The sequence below is a fragment of the Chamaea fasciata genome, unplaced genomic scaffold (genome assembly GCF_029207755.1).
Source record: "Chamaea fasciata isolate MVZ Bird 193981 ecotype frontalis unplaced genomic scaffold, bChaFas1.0.hap1 SCAF_9, whole genome shotgun sequence".
Lineage (NCBI taxonomy): Eukaryota > Metazoa > Chordata > Aves > Passeriformes > Sylviidae > Chamaea > Chamaea fasciata.
Window position 1 is genome coordinate 20,780,048 of NW_027094094.1, and position 21,078 is coordinate 20,801,125.

General features: G+C 40.5%; 1 long non-coding RNA gene across 3 annotated transcripts in view; it reads left to right on the plus strand.

Moving 5' to 3' along the window:
- LOC136294054 (uncharacterized) overlaps positions 1 to 16,339 on the plus strand; it is a 32,706-nt gene extending 16,367 nt beyond the window's left edge. Inside the window, exons 2-6 of one of the 3 annotated variants that reach the window (XR_010722293.1) lie at positions 8,383 to 8,502; positions 10,580 to 10,714; positions 11,012 to 11,148; positions 11,953 to 12,607; positions 15,253 to 16,339. This is a non-coding gene — a long non-coding RNA (uncharacterized lncRNA). The remainder of the gene's footprint in view (positions 1 to 8,382; positions 8,503 to 10,579; positions 10,715 to 11,011; positions 11,149 to 11,952; positions 12,608 to 15,252) is intronic. The other 2 variants (XR_010722295.1, XR_010722294.1) reach the window with 2 other exon arrangements.
- The last annotated feature ends 4,739 nt before the right edge of the window (positions 16,340 to 21,078 follow it).

A 21,078-nucleotide genomic window follows, 5' to 3' on the forward strand; every position in this document is an offset into this window, starting at 1 on the left:
CAATAAATGTGGTTGTAAACATGATTTTCAGTCATGGATCCCAGTTTCTAATCCTCTAGAAGAGCTAGGTGTGAATTCTCTGTATGCCAGTCCCTTGGCTCAAACTGCAGCACCAGAAGTTACCATATCTATTTAGAAGTAGAAGTGGGTGACAAATATGAACTAATTTTCAGAAATGCTTGAGGCCCTGGTAATATCAAAGCAAGCTGTGGATGTTCGGTAACTCTGGGGAAAAATAAAATTAAGAGACCCTTAGTTGTTTCCATGTGCCAAATATTAATTCTTGGAAGACTGGCCTCACACATGCTGGTCCACTTCTTGTTTGACCTCACTGAGACCCGTTTTCCTCCTCTGGATTATATATTGCATAATAATGATATCTCTCCCTATCATTTGTCTGAACAATGTTATGTAAATAGTAGATATGATTAAATGCTGTCCACCTCGCACGTCAGGAATAGGCAATTTGGTAATTTAACCTTTTCTAAAGATTTTGGCTTTTGAACTGTTAATTTGACAACTAAGTGAAAACCCCAAACACTTGCACTTACATACCTTGTTAAAATCAAAGCCAAAGCCATACCTTACTGATACGAACAACGTCTGCAAATAAACAGGCGCTTCAGATTTTCTTGCATAAACAACTGGAAACAGGTCTGAGCAAACGGAGGCAAGTCCGTACCTTCACCATCCAGTCCCTGGAGCCAGAGCGACACTGCAAGTTCTACCTGCCGGAGCCCTGGCGGTACCTCCCCTGCCCCAGGGTTTCTGTGTCTGTACTCCAGGTCTGTCCTGATAGTGTTCGACTGTAATCTGGCTTCAGATTAGGAAACTGGGACCTGCCCTTTTATCCCAGGCAAACAGCTGAGGAGTGGTGCTGAAGAGAAGACCCCGAGCCTCGATCCTTGCCCAGGCTGTGTCGAGGATGTGAACATGCCTGGTCTCTGCCCTCCTGGCGTGACCTGGGCCGTGCCACTCCGTGCTCAGCTGGCAGCTGTGCGGGCTGGGGCTGGATGCCGGCACTGTGCCTGCCCCGCTCACCGACTGCGCTCCAGCTGGCGTGGGCACAGCTCATCTTCCCCGGCGGGCACCCGCCCCTGCTGCTCCCCGGCACCCCTCTCCCCTTCTCACAAAGGGGTCAAAGGTGCAAAAAAAAGGTCTCCTTATTATATTTCTTTATACTGGAATTATAAAAAAATTATCATTTATTTGACTGCTTTGGGTAAGCAGGAGCCCCTTCATACTTCTGTGCCTATGGTGACCCAGCTTTAATCTTCATTGTGAATTAATTGATCAAAAAATCTGTTTGGATGGAAAACTTTCCTGGAAACTCTGCTCTTACAGGACAAGCTGGGACTCACAAATGAACCAACTGTATCTGGAAAATGCACCCTAAAACTTCCTATAATCTAAAATGGAAACTGCTGAGTGCCTTCAGCACATACACATATCACCAGCTCCCCACCACACACAGGCAGCTGCCATTCTGCAGAGGTCTGTGGAGGTGCAGTGTGCACAGCCCTGACTCACCCAGAGTCTGAAACAAACCTGCCTTGCCTGTGACTCTGGCAGGGCTTGGGGTGATGAGCACACCACGCTGGCATCTGGGCCACGTTGGCCTGCCTTTGCTGAGGGGCATGGAGCAATGCAGCAAACACCAACCACACTCGCCTTGTGTCATGCAATCCCAGTAATCACACTTGGTGAGAAAGCAAAAGTGTAGCTCAGTGTTGTAGCCAATGCATTATATACTATCTAAATAAAAAAAGACACGCAGAAAAGCCTCTTCACTGGCTCACTAAAGAGATACTCATTGTCACCATCGGGCACAGAGGTAAGATTCAAAACAAATGTGCTACCAGCTGACCAATTAGGTACCTGTACCTTTTAAGGCAAAGCATTGGGTCCTCTCCTTGTGTTTGTACAGTTCCTTAGCATAATGATCTATAACTGATACTCCTACAGCTATTCAATAGCTGAGGCATTTAAGGGATATCAGAAAACTGCCCAGTACAACTGGCAGGTAGCCTGGTTGTCACAGGACAAACTAAGGATAGGACAAAGAAACCAACTTTGAAAGAAAAGTAGAAGCAAAATGGTAGGATAGTTTTGTGCTGTGGCCTCTACATAACACTACATAATCTGAACGAAAAAAGAAAGCTTTTGAAAAGTTGCTCTGTTTTAAAAAGCAGATATTAATTACCACATTAAGCTAAAGGGAGAATGACAGAATTTAGAATTACTTTTTCCAAGCAGTTTAACTTTAAAAAAGCTATCTTTCTTTTGGGTAAATACAGCAGTAAAGAATCAAAGCTTTATCATATTAACGCTGTAACTCAAAGCAAAAAGCCCCATGTTATTTCAAGCCCATTTGTACCTCTAACACACTTGAAATTATCCCAGCCATTGTATGATGATTGTTTGCTGAGATTTTCCATATGATTAGTTTCATTCTGATTTATCAATTTTCTATATTTAAGTTTTTATAACACATTTTAGTTTTTCTGAGGCCAAACATTTTGTTTCCAGTGTCTTCTCTAACTAGCAATAGTTGAATGATATGACCAGTTGAATGATATGACCAATTAAAAGCAGATTACACTGGATGGTGTATTTCTATTATGTCTTCAGCCTGTGCCTAATAGCACTGTTTTTCTTTCTACAAAATATTTTGGTTTCCTTGAAGAAGTCCAGTGACAGAGATGAAAACAAAGATTAAATTATCCAAACACAGATGCTCAAAAGCAAACATATAAGAACCTCAGTACAAGGATCCTTAGAAAAGTAATGCTTTAATTTTTTAGAGAACAAATATTAAGAATATCAGATTAGGGGACATGCTGAGCATTGGATTTTGAAGGAAGCCACTTCAAAACATCCTGCTTCTTAAAATGACTGACCTTATCTGTGAAACAATAACAAGCTTTTTGCCTCATTCCATCATTTGGGAAAGTGCCCCAGACCAATAGCTGTGATGGTCAGAGAATTTCAGTTTCCAGCCTAAACACATTTACAACCACACAATCTGAACAGTCTGTTCCAGGGATTCTCCTAAGTGACACTTCTTTCATAAGTAGCTTCTGTCGTGTAAATGCCAATGGAGACATACATCGTTTTCGTCCAGTAATCACTGTGCCCTCAATAATTCTCCAAATCTCTTCAAACAGTGTTATACCCTCTACTCCTTGGGTGCCCAGCTTCATACAGGCCCACCTAGATGTACCTATTGCTTACTGCTTTTTGTTTCCTTGCATCCTGTGGTCTCATGTCTGTATTTTTTTAGCTTTTGGTCTGTGTAGCACACAGCATTAGTAGATTCATCAGCCATATGCAAGGGAAGGAAAGAAGCCTCGTTCCAGACTTCACCAATATGCTAGGCCTTCATCCTCATCTCCCAGAGGCGAAGCTGCAGATGACATGGCACATGAGCAGAGTTCAGCCAGGGAGCAGATCTTCAATTCAACAGACTGACATTTCCCAAGCCTGACAGACAGCTAACTTTTCTGACTATTAACAGAATTTTCAGACACTTGCAGCTAAAGAACATGTTTTAAGATGTTCAGGGAATTAATTCATATGTATTTGAATAGGTTTGATTTGAACTGCAAATAAATTATAACTCTACAAAAGATCCCAAGAATCCAAAGAAAAGACAAGCTTTAAATGAGTGGGCTGGACATTTTAAATAATCCAACAGCAGTGAAGGTTCTTACAGCCAATGTGTGAGTCAGTGACAGAGCTGGTACTAAAACTTAGCTTTGCAGCTCCTGAAACCACGGTCCCTCCAAGGCACAAACCTGGCTACTCAGTAAAGCAGCTCATGTGTATTTTCAGGGTGAGAGAAGAGACTGGAAACTGTGCTGCTCACCTAACTCTCAGTTAACAGCCAGGTCCAAAGGCAGGATGCCAGATCGGATAGATCAAATATCTGGCTATGATGACATTGCTAAAAGCATGTGAAATACATAATTGTATTAACAGATTCTGTCGTGGACTAGACCTCTTGTTATCCAGGCAACTCGAGCAGGTGATCATTTCTAATTACGCATCGGTGAATTTCCCAGCTGATCAAAAGCAATATTTTTATGAGCTCCTCAGCATTCCCTCAGTCTTGTTTTAGCTTGAAGAGAAGGAAAACCCCTCACTGATAAATGAGACAGCATGAAAACAGACACAACAAAAAGCACAGCATTGCTTAATGAATTGAGAAAGGAATGAGAATATTTCTCTTGTAGCTTTTTGCATACAAGGTCCTTCCCTCAGCACCACTCAGGGGGTGTGTACTTGCCTTGCTTTTCCAATTACCATGTACCAAGTAAGCAATGAATAGGTTCAAGCAGGAAGCTTGAAGGGTAATTTTTGATGTTCACTCTGAGGTTACCAATAGGATCTGTGTCCCTGTGTTTTGTCTAACCATAGGCTAAACTGCTACTTGTAGCTATAAGCTAATTTTGTATAAATCAGATTTAAAGTGGCTTAATCCATTTACACTTGCAGCTGCAGCAGCTTTATTCTGTGGGTTCATCATTAAGGTAAGCTAATTGTACCCTTCTGGTTACCGACCTTCTCCAATACAGATACCTTGCAATAAAGTGAAGCACCATAAATTTAAAGTGGTTGAATGCAGTGAACACATTCTTCACATGCCCATGTTGTAAGGCATTTCTGCCTTAGGAAAAGAAAATAGAACTGAAAAATCCCTCACAATTCATTACACATTGAAGAATTTCAATTATTCACTTGTTTTAAGAGTATGATCCATGTGTCAAATAAGTAGGGATTCCTTCTCAAAGGCTGATACGGTATGAAAAATTAATTGATCACACTAAAGTGGCTCCTAAATGCAACTTTTTTACAGCAGCCCATAACCTTTCCTTAATTCTATAGGAATGCACTAACCCTCACCACAAACACAAGGCCTGAAAATAAGTTTAAGGACAAATTAATTAAGTAAATAAAGCTTGAAGTAGCTGACCCATTGAGCACAGGGGATTGTGGTTTCTTTAGAATCACTTACCCAAGCCATTGTCAGTAACAAAACTGTAATGCAATATCACATAGCATGTGAATCAGCACCTTCAAACGTGTTCACCTTTACACTGACAGTGGAGCACAGAAGTGCTAACAGAGCTAGCCTGGGCTGCAGCCAGAACTTCTTAGTTTCTGCAGAATAAAAGGAATCATTCATTGCTTTTCTCATTAGAGATATCTGTCCCTTACAACATTCAGGGTCAAATTTCAATTTCAGACCTGTTAAAGCACAAAGAGTGGTGATGTGTCTGAATTTCTGCATCAACAGTTTGCAGGAATAGAATCAATTATATGCCCCACCAACATTCTTTCCAGCAGGTGGGAGTTGAACTGCTCTGGTTGGTTTCCATCCACAGAACAGAATGAGAATTCCAAGGTAGTCAGCGTATTATGATACACTGCTACTCTACATTCATGATGTCCTGAAAAGAAGTGTACTTCCCAATTTGCAAGAAACTAGCTTCTTGAAGGTTAAACATTATTCAAGGGAGGAAGGAGATAAGCCATCCTATAAAGGATGTCAGTAATTAATAAATACAATGAAGGAAAGTAAGATCATCCTGTTGGAAGGCAGTGTGAAAGGAAACAAGGAACCATTTCTTCCTAAAACCAGACATTCACCATGCTGTTCATTCCCAGCTGCTGAGAGTGTCATTGTCAGTCACGTTATAAGGTGACACCAACTCCTACTGTTCCCTTGGGAACTCATGCAAAAACTTGATAGAAAACAAACTGAAGGCAAAGGTATTTGAAAACTTGGAAGAATTTCCAAAGACACATCTGCATTTTGATACTTCTTTTCTTATCAGTACTCATGCCATAGACAACATAAACATATGCAGGCAAGGTAAGGACACTTCGATTATTTCTGTAAGCAGTGACAGAGAATTAAGCAGGAAATGCACTGAGAACTGGCAGGCAGAAAAGCCATCTTCCTGTGCAATGAGAGTGGCTGCCTGACACAAATACTTCAAGAACCTCATGGCTGAAGAGATTAAAACGCCCCAGAGACAGAAGGACACTGAATAAATTAGGGTTTGGCAAATTCACCTCCTGCACATTGTTGGTTGCCAAGAAAATTCCTTCTGACTCACAAGAAGCCATATGTATTGTTCCTCAAAAGGATATGAACAAGTATAGTATTGATGGCCCATAAAAGCAGTTAAAAAAATCCCACAGCTTTAATAGATTTGTATCTGGTCTGAAGAATAATCCTGGTCTGCAGAGGAGACCTCCTTAGGCTCACTGGATGGCACTTGGCCAAATAGACCTGGCGGATGGCCTGCCTGGGAAAAAGAGAGCAAAAGGACGGAAGCGGAGGTGACCTGGTAATGTGTCAGCAAGGAGTGGCAGGCCTGAAAAAGACTTTATGGAGCCAAAATGGGATAGAGGCACATAATCAAATCCTATTTTCCTACAAGAGTCTTGCCCTGAAGAGCTCTTCTCTCTCTCTCTCCCTCTCTCTCTCTCTTTTCTCTCTTTTTTTTTTTTTTTTTTTTTTTTTTTTTTTTTTTTTTTCAGGAAAGGCCACCCTACCTTCCTAGGACTGATGCTTAGTAATTGATAGCGCTGTTTGCAGAAGTGTCAGGATATTTCATTATAAAATTTGGCCCCTTAATTGCTAGATTTAGTTCTGAATTATTTCAGAGAATGGCTGACTGGAGATCTGCATATCTGTTGAAAAGATTTACAAAGGGAACAAAACTAAGCCATAGTACTGTGGATGTTCACACTCTCATCTGTAAAAACACTTTGACTTTGCATATCTGTAAGATCTTCTATCTTGGACAGCAGCTTGCTTCTCACATAGTCATTAGTCAAAATGCACAGCATGTCTAGGCAGTAACTAAAGTTTATAGTCCACTAAATGGGTATGTCAGTAAGAAACCAAAAAATTCTGACTCACCTAAAGCAACAAAAGAAGATGGCAGCAAATAATTCAGATCTACACAATAACATTTTTCTACTTAGTTTGATGTTTCTTTTTTAGATTAACTACCAGAACTCTTCAACTTTGTTTCCAAAAGTAACTCTCTTCATTCCATACCCCTAAGACCTTCCCATTCTACACTGACCAGGCCAGAAATAACAGGTTTCATGGTATTAAAAACTTAGGTTTCAAAATATTGTTCGCATGTCACAAGCTTGCATGTCTCCACTAGTTTCAAGCTTTTAACAAAATTGTAAAATCACATCCAATGAGGATGTATTCCTTGCATCTGGTAAGTCATCACACCCTTAGGGTCTGCATTCCAGCTGCTGATGTTTGTCTAAAAGGACTCTAGTGTGCTAACAATATTTGAAAAGGTGAGGAGAAAAATTGACAAGATACACCCCAAAAAAGCAGGGGATAAAAGCGGTATCAACATCCCTTCAAAAGCTGGAACAGAGAAAAGATTAAAGAGCCCATTTTTCTTACTGGCATAAGCACCAAGGCAGGATTGCCCAGATTTGGAGCCCAGAAACACTGCTGTTCTCTGTAAGTAAAGGAGCTCAGTCTGATTTTTTTGCTGAGAATTCACTATTTGTTTTAATGTCCCCACAAACTATTTGGCAGCAGCACAAAGGTTTCTTCAGACAGCTGTGGGATATTACTGAGCATTTCATGCTCCTAGCAATGCAGTAATTCCTTAACCACCGTATAATTAAGGGCTTTGTTGAGGTCTGGTGACATATTTGTGTTCTTGCAGTGCTGCACCTTGTTTCATAGGTCAGACTGACATGCACCAAGAAAAACACCAAATTTCTAGCCAATATATTTTTCTGCAAAGATGGATTCTTCAATAGTGTATTCCCAGCTGGTAGAAGTGTCGTCCATCCCCAACCTACTCCACTCATCCTCCCCTTGGAACATAACCACTCTCTGCATTTTCGTTTAGTCACCATTAAAGTCCCAGTGCTCAGAGTACTGACTTGGCTTTCTCGAGGTCAGAGCAGGCTAAACATTGAGCATTTGTTCTCATCACCCAATGAAAGGAGAACAAAATTCCTGAGTGGACAATTCTATCTTATTTGATCATAGTTTATAATTTCTTCCTTTATTTCCTGTCATGGACTTCCCTGGGAAAGAAAAGAAGCAGCTTTCCCTGCCTAGTGTGTGATTTCCCTGCCCTTCTGCTGACAAGCCAGATGGCTGGTGCTGACTGGTGATAGTATTACAGTCTATGCAAGAGGCAAAGGGGAAATGACCTGTCAACATTCAAATAATAAAACTTGCAACTGCCACATTTCACTGCTGATGACTTACTTATATTTATCTTTTTAGAGCGTTTTTCACCCTGCAAAATCCTAAAAAATATGAAAATACATGGAGGAATTAAAGACTGATTCTAACAACCCTTTTTCATGCAGGTGCTTCATGAAAATCTGCTGTGAAATCATGTGGATGATTCATAGGAATGTGTGCAGAAGCAAGCACCCTTCTTCTATGCTAAGTACGTTTACTGAGAACAACATACCATTGACTGCAAGGTGGGCAGTTACATCTCTTAAACAGGCATTCAGAGAGTTGATAAAAGCTTTAAACAACTTCAGCAGCAAACACGGATCACCTTTAATTGCCCAGCTTCTTGTTTTAAGTGCCATTTCATGTTTCATGTCCCAGCAACACAAAGATATGAGAACTAATTGAGATACTACCAGACTTCTGCATTTTTCCAGATCCAACAGTATTCCTTTCATGTACAGATATTTCAGATTTAAGGAATTCTGGCTCAAGCTTAGATATATGTAGAGACAAAGATAAAATGTTGTCTCAAAGGATTTTATATGTATTTCCAAAATCTCACATATAGAAACAAATTGTATTTAGACATTAGTATGTTAAAATTCAGAGGCCGGCATAAGAGAGAAGTGATATTCAGGGCAAGTATGGGCATTCCAACCTGCTGGTATAGTAGAAACTACAGATTGACTTTTCTACAGTGACTAAAACCCCTGGAGGCTTATTGTAATTTAACCTGCTTTTCTTAAGGAAGTATGTTCAATGTAGGCTTTGGCAACATTTTATTTTTCACACATGATGAAATAACCAGCAAAACATCCTGCCCTTTCTCACACAGATGAAATAAATGGTACAGTTTTCCATGAGAAGACTTAAAAAAAAAAAAAAAAAAAAAAAAAAAAAAAAAAAAAAAAAAAAAGAGAAAAAGAGAAAAGAATGAAAACACAGAACCAGCCCAAATCTGATCTCTGTTGAAAATCTCTGTTGAAAACGTGATGTTTGGTAGAATATTCATTTTTATAGGAACTGAGTGGGGTTTTGCATATCCATTTTATCTGCAATTTTGGATGTTTTTCATAACCATTAGTGCTTCCACTGAATAGGGTGACTTAAATCCTTCAGTCACACACTGTTCTATGACTTTCTGTAAAAGAGGTTGGTGAGAAAGACACAGTGCTGAAACTTAGGACATTCCCAGAAAACACTCCTGATTCTCTCACAGTAAGACATCAAGAAAATCAGTGTCAACCTGCTGCAAAATGTGAGTCTAGATTTGGTTTATGCATCACCTTTCTATCTATAGAAAAGGGACTTTTTAGAATACAAAGTCTTCAGGGCAGGGAGGGTGACTTAGCAAGTACTTTTGAATTTTCTGGCAGGTTGGAAGTCTGATTTCAGCACTGGCCTCCAGGCAAAACCTTAAAGATAATGCAAGAGATAATAAACCTTGCTGCAACTTCCCTGTGAAGCACCTGGGTGCTATCAGTGATCATTATCTGGCTGCCTTGTTTATTTGATGGCTACTGCATTGCTTCTGGAGGGCTAAGAGTTACATCTAATGATGTTTCGTATATGTATCTGAAAAAAGGTACATAATTGGTAGGAAAACAGGTGTCAAAGGCCTCACATATTTTCAGTGGAACAGGATATGCAGTTATGAATAGAGTTTTTGAGGATCTGTCCAGAGTAGGAGAGACAAGAGCTGAAATTTTGCTTCCCTGTGAGTAGTGACACTTGTGTAAATGTCTGCTTCAGTGCAAAGGAAGGTGGTAAGCACTTATTAGAATAATTTACCTGCTGGCCTTTTATTATTTTGTCCTTCCTCTGTGACTCCTGTCCTCTAGATGTATAAGTAAATTTTTCTGGGTCTTTGTACTAACAAAAAATTACAACTCTTGTCTAAACAAGTTGTTTGGAAGTGGTCAGACAGAATGAAGCTGGAAAAACAGCTATGCCTGGAACTATAGGCTGAAAACACCTTTGAAACATGTTTGTACCCAGAACAGAAAGACTTGGGACTGTTATTCACATAACAAGATTTGGAGAGAAAGAAAAGTCCATAGATATGACTAGTCCTGAATAAGTTCTTGAAAAATATTTATTTCTATCATAGAAATACAGAAAAATTATAGACGAGTTTAATTTTATCTTCAATGTCTGTAATATTCTTTTAAATTCCAAAGGGCTAGGGAGACTGATTCTGGCATAAGATGGTATACATGAACTCTACTGGTGTTCTAGTTTAAAATAAATGTGCAGTATCTTTTTAAATTACCTGTATATTAAGTCAATCTTCACATTCTCTGCCATCCACCTTCAAAACAGATACAGCATTTCCTCTGAAGTACAAGGAATCAAGAACTGTTGAGTAGATAATGATCTAAACATGAATGTGCTTGTAGCAGCAAAACCAGTTTCTACAGGGAGATGGACATTCTGTGGATGCTGCCATCAAATATGGTAATTTTCATGGGATTGCTAACTTGGGAGTTTCCCCACCCTCTGGCTGCTTGCTGAGAATATATGTCACATGATCCTTGAGACACCTAGTTGATTTTTTAACTTCTTTTCAAGATATCTCCCCTAGCTCAAGTGTGGACCAAAAAATAATAAAACCCGTGTTTTTCAGATTTTGGAAGTTAGTATGCTTTGACTTCCACTATGGTAGCTACTTTCTGTGTGACTTTTTATACGGCTCAGTGATTAGGTGCTAGAAATATGAGGCACAATTTAATTCTTATTCTCTTTTGGTGACAGTCCCACCTGCAAGCTGTGATGGTCATGCCTTTTCTGGAGTCATTGAGAGAGGAAACCTTGCTACGTGACCCTTCAATGATGATGGCTCGTACCCACACACATGCTCCTGTTTCTGTTTCTTCCCTTAAGCTTTGGAGGTACTAATGAGAAGCTGAAGTGCTGTGCCCTAAGAATGTAAACCACAAATATTTCAGGTTCTAGGTAAGAAAGAAAAAGTAAAGAAAGTAGTGGGTGAAAGGAAGCACTGGTAGCCTGATTTGATAGCTGAGAATCAGTTTGAGAAGACATCAAGCTTCAAGCGGTACACATACATGGCAAGACCTTCAGAGGTAGATAGTCTAGTTAAATTCTTGAACTATTCCGTGAGAGAGAGCTACCTGTGGGTAGAGTCAAGTTCCAAAACACAGTCCTTCTACATCCATAACTGGAAGCCAGATCTGAGGCAGGTTAAAATCAGAACACATCTCTTATACCTGTAACAAAGAGAAGCTTAACACAGTACCCAGGGTTGGGGACTGCTATTTGGTCCCGAGACTAGCTTATTCTGTACAGCAAATACTCTGGCTGGTTAACTCTGTCCAGCTGCATTGAGGAGGACACACCATTCTCTTCCTGAAGAAGACCTAGCATCCTTCCTCCTTAAGCGTTAGCAAGCTACACTTTTATTGTCAGAAAACATCTGGGCCTGTGTGTATTACAGCGTAGTTGTTATAGGGTAGCAATTCAAATCAATATGTAGCCAAAAGAAAAGCAGCAGATGTCTGTTTTCTGGCTATTCTGATGGATGTTTAGTTTAGGTGAGAATCTTTCCAGGTTCAAAGATGCAAAATCCTAGCATCTGGAATCCCTTGAAACTCTCAGTTTTTAACTATCTGTACTCTTAGTCCTATTAATTATTGCATCTTTTTATATTTTCTTCTTCCCTTCCTAATGTCCTACAGGTACTGGATATTATTAGCTTCAGTCACAGCTCTACAACTGTGAGTCTGACTGCCTTGATACCTTGCAAGAGGTCAGTGGGGCAGTCTGTCTGCCTCTGCACAGCAGGCTCTGCTGTCTCTGTGCCACACACCCATGAGTTCTGTTTCCCAGGGTGGCACCAACAGACTTGCCTTATATTTAGCTACTACCAGTCTCATGATGTTTCAGAATGTCCTCAGGTAAACTTACTAACTCTTCTGTCAAACCCATGAGTCAAGCCAGACAGCTTCTACTGTCTCACACTGTCTCTTGTTTAACAAGAAGGCCAGTCGTCAACAGTTTTTCTTTCGGGTTAGAAAAGCCAGTGCGTTAAAAGAAAGAATGACACCCACCTTAACACATCTGCTCCTTTGAGCTTTTCTCAACCAAAGAGCCAAGAAACCTCCAATAACCAAGGGAAAGATACAAATGTTCTCCAAAGAGCTGCAACACCCTACACTGCAAAGAGCAAGCAGATTATAAGGCTTCTCCTTTAGCAAGATTTGAGGACACAAGGCAGATAGACAAAAAAAAGTCACAACTACCTTCTCTTTGCTGGGTTGCATTCCACAGACAGCCAGAGCTGGAAGAAGAGCTACAATCTCAACAGGTTGTCAAGTCGTTTCCAGAAAGAAGGTGGGAATTCTGTGTAGTTTCCATTTTGTTGCCATTTTCTTCTCTCCCACAACCCCGTAATCTCAGTTCTCATCACAGAGATACAGCAAAACATAGTGAGTAACTTATGTTAAAAGTGCTGGCTTGGATGTTGCCACTCTCAAATATCAGCTTGGCCAAACAGACTGAGCAATGTGGCCATCTGAGAGAGATCTGCTAAAAGGTAGAAGAGGTAACATTCAGTAGGAAACAGAACCATTGAAAAGCAGGTGTAAAAGAGTAAGATATGACACAGAAATAGAGGAAGGTGGGCTTCTGCTCTTTTGGCTGTGAATCCCAGCTCATTTGTCCTTTTCCCTTCAGCCATCATGTTTGCATGATCCTTCCATACAACTGAGAAGGACATGGGAGCTCCTGAAAGGCAGAGTACTCGTGGTATAATACACTGGAGAAATGTACTGAAGTGTCTGTAGAGCAAAACAGGATAAGGCCATTTCTCTTTTCGATGAGTAATCCTACTAACTGTGGGAGCGGCAGACCCCTGTCTCTCCACATTCTCCTCAGGGGGCTGGCTGGTGTGTTTACATCCAAAATTGCTCGAGCAGCTTTCAGCAAACCTCTGTCCTATTTCATATATGCAACACCAAACCCTGCTTCCATCACAGCCTATTTACTTTCCAAAGAGCTCCCAGTCCTTCCAGCCTTAATTGAAGACATGATCTACACTTCCCTCTGTTCATGCTCTCAGGATATCTCCAGATTCCCAAACCTCTTCAGCCCTCACACAGAGCCTTTGAGTAGTCCTTCCCGGAAGCTCACCCTGGCTTTTTGTTAATTCCTCTCACCTGTGTGCATTAGTATGTACTCATCATCCTATTGTTCGCTTTCCCATTTTGCTCATAATTTTCAAAATGGTTTCTGAAAGATCTGGCATGTCTATCCCCTGTCTACCTTTATGTGGACTTTGACCTGTGATGCCCCTCGTAAGACCCAGGCATGCTTTCACATTTCCATTCTGCCCACAGGGAAGGGGTGTTAGGAGACATCTCCACTACAGTGTATGCAGGTATTCTGTGGGAGCAAAGGCTCCCCAGCTTTCCTAAATGTGTTAATAGGGCTACTAAAACTGTAAAAAGGAAAAAGCTCAACAGGAAAGGCAGACATGACCAGTTCCTTCCTTAGTCTCATTGACTTCAGCTCTGCCACTCTAAGCCCCAAAAGGCAACAGGGAAGGGAATTCAGGGGAAGTAAGTGGGGCAATGAACTGCACAACACAAGCACAACTTACATGTTGCAGAACAAGACACAGGCCCAGTCAAGTCGAGCATCACTCAGGCCTATGAACAACAACTGGGTGTTGCCAAAGTCCAAAAGCAGCTGCAGGCAAGTCTGCAGTGGTCACAGAATGGCAATTCAAATTTCTTAATGGCAAAGGAGGTGGGATTGAGTTAATGAGTCTGTGAAACGTGAGAAAAAAAATCAAGCAGGCAGGACACTTTCAGAAAAAGAGTACACAGTTGGTACCTCATTGAAAAAGTTTCTATAGTAGAGTGGCAGTCATTAAAAAATTAATACAGCATCTTGGGTTAAATCAAAATATGGATTTTAGCCAAGAAAGAAAAACATTTTAACCATTTACCAAATACTTGTGGACTGTACTTTAGACTTAGGTGAAGACACCACTGGACACCTTTGGACAAAACTGATCTCTCAGGTAGTGCTAATAACATAATAAGGTATTTCAGGAGAATGTCTGCATCATCTGTACTAATGTTGACATTCCCTTGCAAACTCCCAGAAGGCATACAGAGAGAATTACATTACCCCAAGAAAAGTGTTTGGCTTTTTTAACTCTGGCTGCACAGGAGCTAGCTCACTACCAAGCACTTGTACACACAGAGTCCTCTTTCTCTCAATTGATGGATTTCTAAATCATAAATTATATCTTTTACTATTACAGGACTCCTTATTTCACAGGGCACAAAAATATGAACTGGACTTCAGTGGTATCGAAAGTGTTCCTTAACCAGGTGGTGATGACCACCAGCAGTGCTGCTAACTCAGAACCAGAGTTCTCCTTTGTTTCAAAGGACCTGAGCTTTACTGAATCAAGACATAGTCCCAAAGACTGTGACTTTGACCTTGCTTTGACATACTCATATGTGCAGTGCACCTGTAAAGGAGATAAATTTCCTTCAGAATTGCAAACCCAGGACTAAGCACTCTGCATAGTTATTTGCTTAACTAATCCAGCCAAAGGAAAAATTTGCCTGAAGGAACATGTCAGCAGTTTGCTGAACAAAGGCTGCTTGTGCCCCAGATGAATTTCCAGGCTTTTTCTGATTAAATCCCTGATAAGTACTCTATAGACTAACTTCAGTTTGTGAAACATGCTCTGACGATGATGGTTCATTAGTAATCTAATTGTTAGATTCCCAGTTCTATGCAAGAGCTGAGAACATTCTGTACACAATTGGACTTTCCTTTTCCATAAGTTTCATGTTTATTTGACCACAAAACATTTTTAAAGGTCACTTTCATAAGCATCATGAAAAAATCCTCTAATCTCATATAACTCAGGCCAAAATTATAATGGTGATTTGCTATTTTTGTCGCCACGTGACAAATGCTAATCTAGCTGCTCTGTTCTCCCTCCCCTCCTCCAGTGCCACCAGGAGATGAGACATACAGAAGAGCTGAATATTGTGGGAAAAAAGTCTGCTGTGAGCCAGATACTTTGGGCCCCCAGATCTGCAGAGCACTGTGTGAGTGAGAGGTATCCAGAGACGGCCTTTGTGTGAGCAGCACGAAGTTGCAGAAGCAGCTCTGACCTCTCCTGCACAATTCCTTTCTGCATATAAAAAGAAACAGCGAATGAGTCAGAAATAGGGAGACTGAATATGGGAAAAGGGCAGTCATGTTTCAGGCCAGGAAGAGAATGGGGATGGAAGCCAGCTCTGTAGACTGAAGCAGTTTGTCCAGCTGTCCCTGCCACACTGCTACAGCTGCAGCACACACGGAAATGGTTTCCTGCAGCACACAGCTAAAAGCCAGAAAGGCACCCTGGAAGCACCAGGGTGAACAGTAGAATCACTGAAGTTGCTGTGAAAAGGAACAAACTCTTAATCTCAGCTTGTCAGTTATCCCAGCCTAGCTCACCCTTCTTTATTTAATGTTGTCTCAGGATTCTGGTAAGGAGGAAAAAAAAAATCACATTTTCCTGTACTAACTACAAATATTCCAGCATTTCAAAATCCTAGGTATAACCTTTTGCATTTCATTCTGTATATAATAAAATGCATTTATAAATGACCAAATCTATTTTTACTTGCTCTGTATGAACTTGGAAAATAAATCTTTTAAGTGTTTGGGTTTTTGTTTTTTGTTTTTTTTTTTTCCTGTCATACATTCACACTGGCATATTATTGCAGAAGAGCAGGCAAGTGCTGAGACGAGAACATTGGTTTGCCGTTATCTGAATGGTCACAAAGTGCTGAGTTTTGCACAAAATAACTTTTTACTTCAAAGTTTCTCAGAAGATCTGAGTTGTTTGTACAGGTTTGCTATTCTAGGGTTGCTCACAAGTGCTGAACTGTAGAAATGTTTGTTATTGCATTAAAGACACTAAATGCTAGATGGTTGGTTTGTTTGTTTTGGTTTTTTTTTTTTTGGTTGGTTTTGGCTGATTTGTTCTTGGGGTTTTTTTTATAACACCATGCGTAAATTGTACTGAAAAAACCCAAACAATTAAACTCCTAAGCCCCCATTAAAGTCAATGCCTTAATTATTTATCTGTTTGATTTCCCTACTTCCTTCTGGCAAACAAAGAACTGAAAAACCATGTTCTGAGATTTCCATTTAAAGCGCTAGGCAAGATAAAAGAGTGTAATTGCAAGAATTATATGTGAACTCTTTAATGAACAATTTCTTAAACTATCTACAATTAATGACATAAAAAATCATAGAAGTGATAGTGTTCTTAAAAATATATATAAAGTCTTAGAAGTGATAGTATTATTGTATTATTTTTCTGATGAAAAACATAAATCTCAGTCATGTCTCACCTGCTGGTCAATTTTGCTCCCATTTGCACCATGTAAACAAAGTAGCTCTGCTTAATTAAATTCTTGTGGTATCCTGAGGACCATACTTTGCTAGTCAATTTACAGACCTGAATATTATAGATCAGATGCCAATGACTGCCATATAGCTTTACAAAAAGGCTTTCATCCTAAAAAAGGGAAGATCTAGCACTCTTCATGCACTATTATGCATATCAAAAAGCACAATCTTTGCCTTCCTCGTTTTTAACATCCTTCAAATAAAATGAGAAACAGAACAGGAATATGCAGACAAGAAGCTTCACTTCGGATCTTTTGAGCATTGGAGTTACTGATGGAGGCAACAGTTTTTACAGGAACTGTGTGCTCTGGCCCTAAAGCATTTCAATGCAATTTGGGCATTTAAAGCCTCAGCCAAAAATACACATTAAAATATCACGTTTAAATAAGAAAAAAGCAGCCTAAGAATTACTTACCTCAAGGATAATTACGTTATGCAGTAAAGTTAGAACTGACACAAAAGAAGCAAAGTACTCCTATGTTTTTGGCAATCCTTTATAAAATTTCAAAATCTGTGAAATATGATTTGAAAGTATTGCTTCTTAATGGACAGATACATTCTTGTGAAGAAGCCCTGCCTTACACACAGACACCAGCTTTCAAAGTGATATTTTAGAATTATGGCTGCTGAACGAGTCCCTTCTGAGAGATGCAACACTACTAGCAAAGCCTATCTTAGAATACAGAATTTTATTCTTTCTTTTTGCATTATTCAAAACTATAAAACCTGAGGCTTTGCCAACTAAAGATGATTTTTTATTAATGTTGTCAACGAAGAATTGCTGTCTCTATGCTGTTTTCAATTACTGGACAGTTGGAATTAATTATTATGGCATCTGGTTGGTCCAATCCGTGAGATACACTGAGTTCACTGTCTAGCAATTTGGTGGTCAAGCTGAGGGCAGCTGCTCTGTGAATGGGCACCACACCATAACACCCTTTGACTGGTTTTGCAACTAAGCCCTTTCTTTTCCACTGTCTCTTCTTTTCTGTCAGCCTCTTGGTACTGGCCAGGCTCATCTCTTTTTAGGCTCTCTCCCACACCAGAGTGCTGTGCAGCTTCTGGTATATCACCTGTGCAGAGCATACATTCTCACTGTAAGTTTCCACATTGCTCTTTTTCATTGAACATCTTCATGGAAAGATGCCTGAAACGCTGTGATCTTTCCACAGTGTTTGTGAAATACATTTCACCCAGCTCCCAGTGGGAAATGAGCTTGGATATGAGTAAACAGAATGTAATCAACCCTTCATAACAACCTTCTGGTTTACATGAAATTTCTACCAACACCAAACATATGTCTGCATCTGACAAAATGTTTGTCCATCATTTCAGAAATATTTACAAGGGGAAGTGATAGCTATGGGACAAAGTGGCCTGTACATAAGGGTAAGCCTGCCATTTTGATAGCTGACCTGGGGTGCTCTCTCCCTTACTCTATGGAACCACTAAGAAAAGCTCAGTAGATGGACAGCTGGTTGAACCACAACCATACAACCTGCCTGACAGCCCCCTCTGGCTGTGTTCATAACTGTCCTTAACTTGGAAAACATCAGGCTAACACCGTGGGTGGTGATAGAACACTGGTCAGTGTGCTCAGGACTGTAAAGATTCTGTTGCTGCTGGTGGCAATCTCTCATTTAAAGTTCATATGGCGTGTCCTTTAATGTCAACTTGTGGAGAAACTTCTGAGGACACGCTCTGTGATCCTACTAGTACCCACCATCCAGGGCCACATCCTCACTTTGTCACAGTGCAGATGCCAGTCTGAGTGTACCCCCTCGGTGAGGCAGAGGGAAATCTGACCCCATTTTCACAATCCCATGAACTACAACTAGGTCAGTGACTCATACTGGTGACTCACTATGGTGCCTGCTGATTATAAACATTTCACTGGATGCCTGTTCTTTAAAAACTTTGCTGCAGAGGCCAGGACTTCACACAACACAATTACATGAAGTTGATGCTTTTGAACTTAAAATGGAATATACAAAAATTAACCCAAATCCATCGAAAAGCAGATTCATCCCTGTCAACTCATTCTTTGTCTCTACTGAGCAGTGGCCAGGAGAGGAAGACAAGTCACCAGCTCAAGCTTGCAATCCTCAGTTGGCAAAAGTTTGCATCATTACTTTATCATGATATGGCATTGCCCAGCTGTAATATAGTGTATCACATACTGCATCAATCCAGAGCCAGATAATGACCGCAAGAAGAAAAATTATCCCCTCAAATGCTTTAAAGAAAGATTTTGCTTCAATTAATGCTATTTTCAAAATACAACATTTTGCGGGTCCTATGACTTCCTATATGAAATCCATGCTCCCGTGTTTCAATTCTTTTTTCCAATATTCAGGAAGGTAAAAAAGGTAACTGACATTCTCCACTGCTTTGACACACCAAGCAACCTTGAAGTATTAAAGCAACTGCAGAAAATCTTGCCATGAAATTGTGAAATTTGGCAATGCTGACAAATGAGGGTGGCTTGCAGCTCCCTTATAATTAGCTCATAGGAGTACCCAGCCAGGCAAGGAAACCGAGTTATTACACAGACTCCTTTGGGTCCACTTCATGACACGGTCTCTATGTAACACCTCAAATGTTTCCATGACTTTATTAAACATGACCATCATGAACTCAAAAATTCTTGATTTTTTTTGCTTTCTTTATTGAAACTTTCATAATTTGTGAAATGAAAATAGGTTTTTCCTCCTTGTAGTGTTCCCTGAATCTGTGCTGCTAGGGTGGGGGTGTGGGTGCAACATTGCTGGGCAGCTAACTTTAGGAATTCTTCAAATTCCTTATACTCAGCCTCAGGAGAAAGGAGCGGCTCGCATGACTTGATTGTGGCTGATTTCATTTGTTTACTCCTTTACCTAGTGCCTTGTAAATGCGTTAGGGTTCTGCACCTCTGACTTTCTTAAGCAAGTACGAATTATGACATGTTTGGAAGGTAAAGAACAAAACCAAAACATACCAAACAAACAAACAAACAAACCCCAACAATAAAATAAAAGGCATTCTCAGCAATGTGGTGAATTAGAAATCAAATTTTACAGAACTAACAGCTGCAGTCATGACAGCTGTCCTCAAACTCTGCTAGTCAAATCCTTGGACTTTCAAACTTGTGACAGACACATCACTTCCCCTGCAGACCACTTCCACTTATTAACTTATTAACACCAGGAAGTGGTGTCTGAGAGAGACACGTGCTTTGCTTGGAGTGCCCACTTGGGCAGACTGTGGGATGGAACACTTCCTCTTGATATCAGAACTCTTCAATATCCTGCTCTGCCATGCTGGCCCTTCTCTGTTTTGACCACTGTATCTGCTTCACAGGCAAATTACCTGCACTAGGATAGGTCCACCACCATTACATTCACTTCTGGAAAGAAAAAACCAAAGCCCCACAAACCATTAAAACGCAACATCCTTCGGAGCTACTCTGAGCTTGGCTGCATTAGCTGGTACCAGGTTGTTCATTAGTTGGTGCTCCAGCACGCTGTTAGCGAGGGGCGAGGGCAGATTGACACGCTCTGCACCAGGTCTGGCGCCACGTCTGCAGGACGTGGATTCCTCTCAGGAACAGTGATGTCAGAACTGCCAGTGACCAATAGTGCCTGCATCATGGCTTGGATGACAAAACTTAGGGCAAGCAAATTTGGCACATTCTCCGGGTAAGCGTAACAGACTTGTACATGGGAGGACACAAGATCTCTTAAGGGTCATGTTCTCTCAGCCTTATCCCCAAGCTCTTCACTAACAATGAAGTAACAATACAATTACTTGGAAGCGCCACCTACAATACCACCCACAGCCTAATGTTACATCTGACAGCTGCATGGCTATTACAATGGCTTGTTTTTAATGACTGGGTTTTCTTGGCCAAGGTCTGATTCAACCCATAGGGAAAGGAAAAATTCTATGAACTCTGAAAAGCTGCCAGCTCTTTCTGTAAAAATATGTCCTTGGGGGATGGGGAGGGGGTTCAAATGTGTTGTGATTTGATGTCTTCCTCCCCATTTCTGTGAAAAGAAGTGACAGCCTGTGCCTAAGGAGAACAAGAAATAGACAGTATCCACTGTGAAAAGGTGGTGGGGCAATATTTGGAAGTAAGTCATGGATGATACAATGTCTATTCTCAAAAGAAAGGGTGGCAGGAAAGCGAAAAGTGGTGTTTTAAAATGTGACCTATGAATAAAAAACTTGAACATGAACACAAACCTGAAAAATCTTATCGATTCTTCATTAAGCTGTTTTATTGTCTCACCTCCTGTTTTTGCTTAGCTCTGGTGACTGTGAGAGCGAAATATGGAAGAAGGCAACACAAATTTCCCCAAATGCAAACCCTCTGTTCACTACATTGTAAC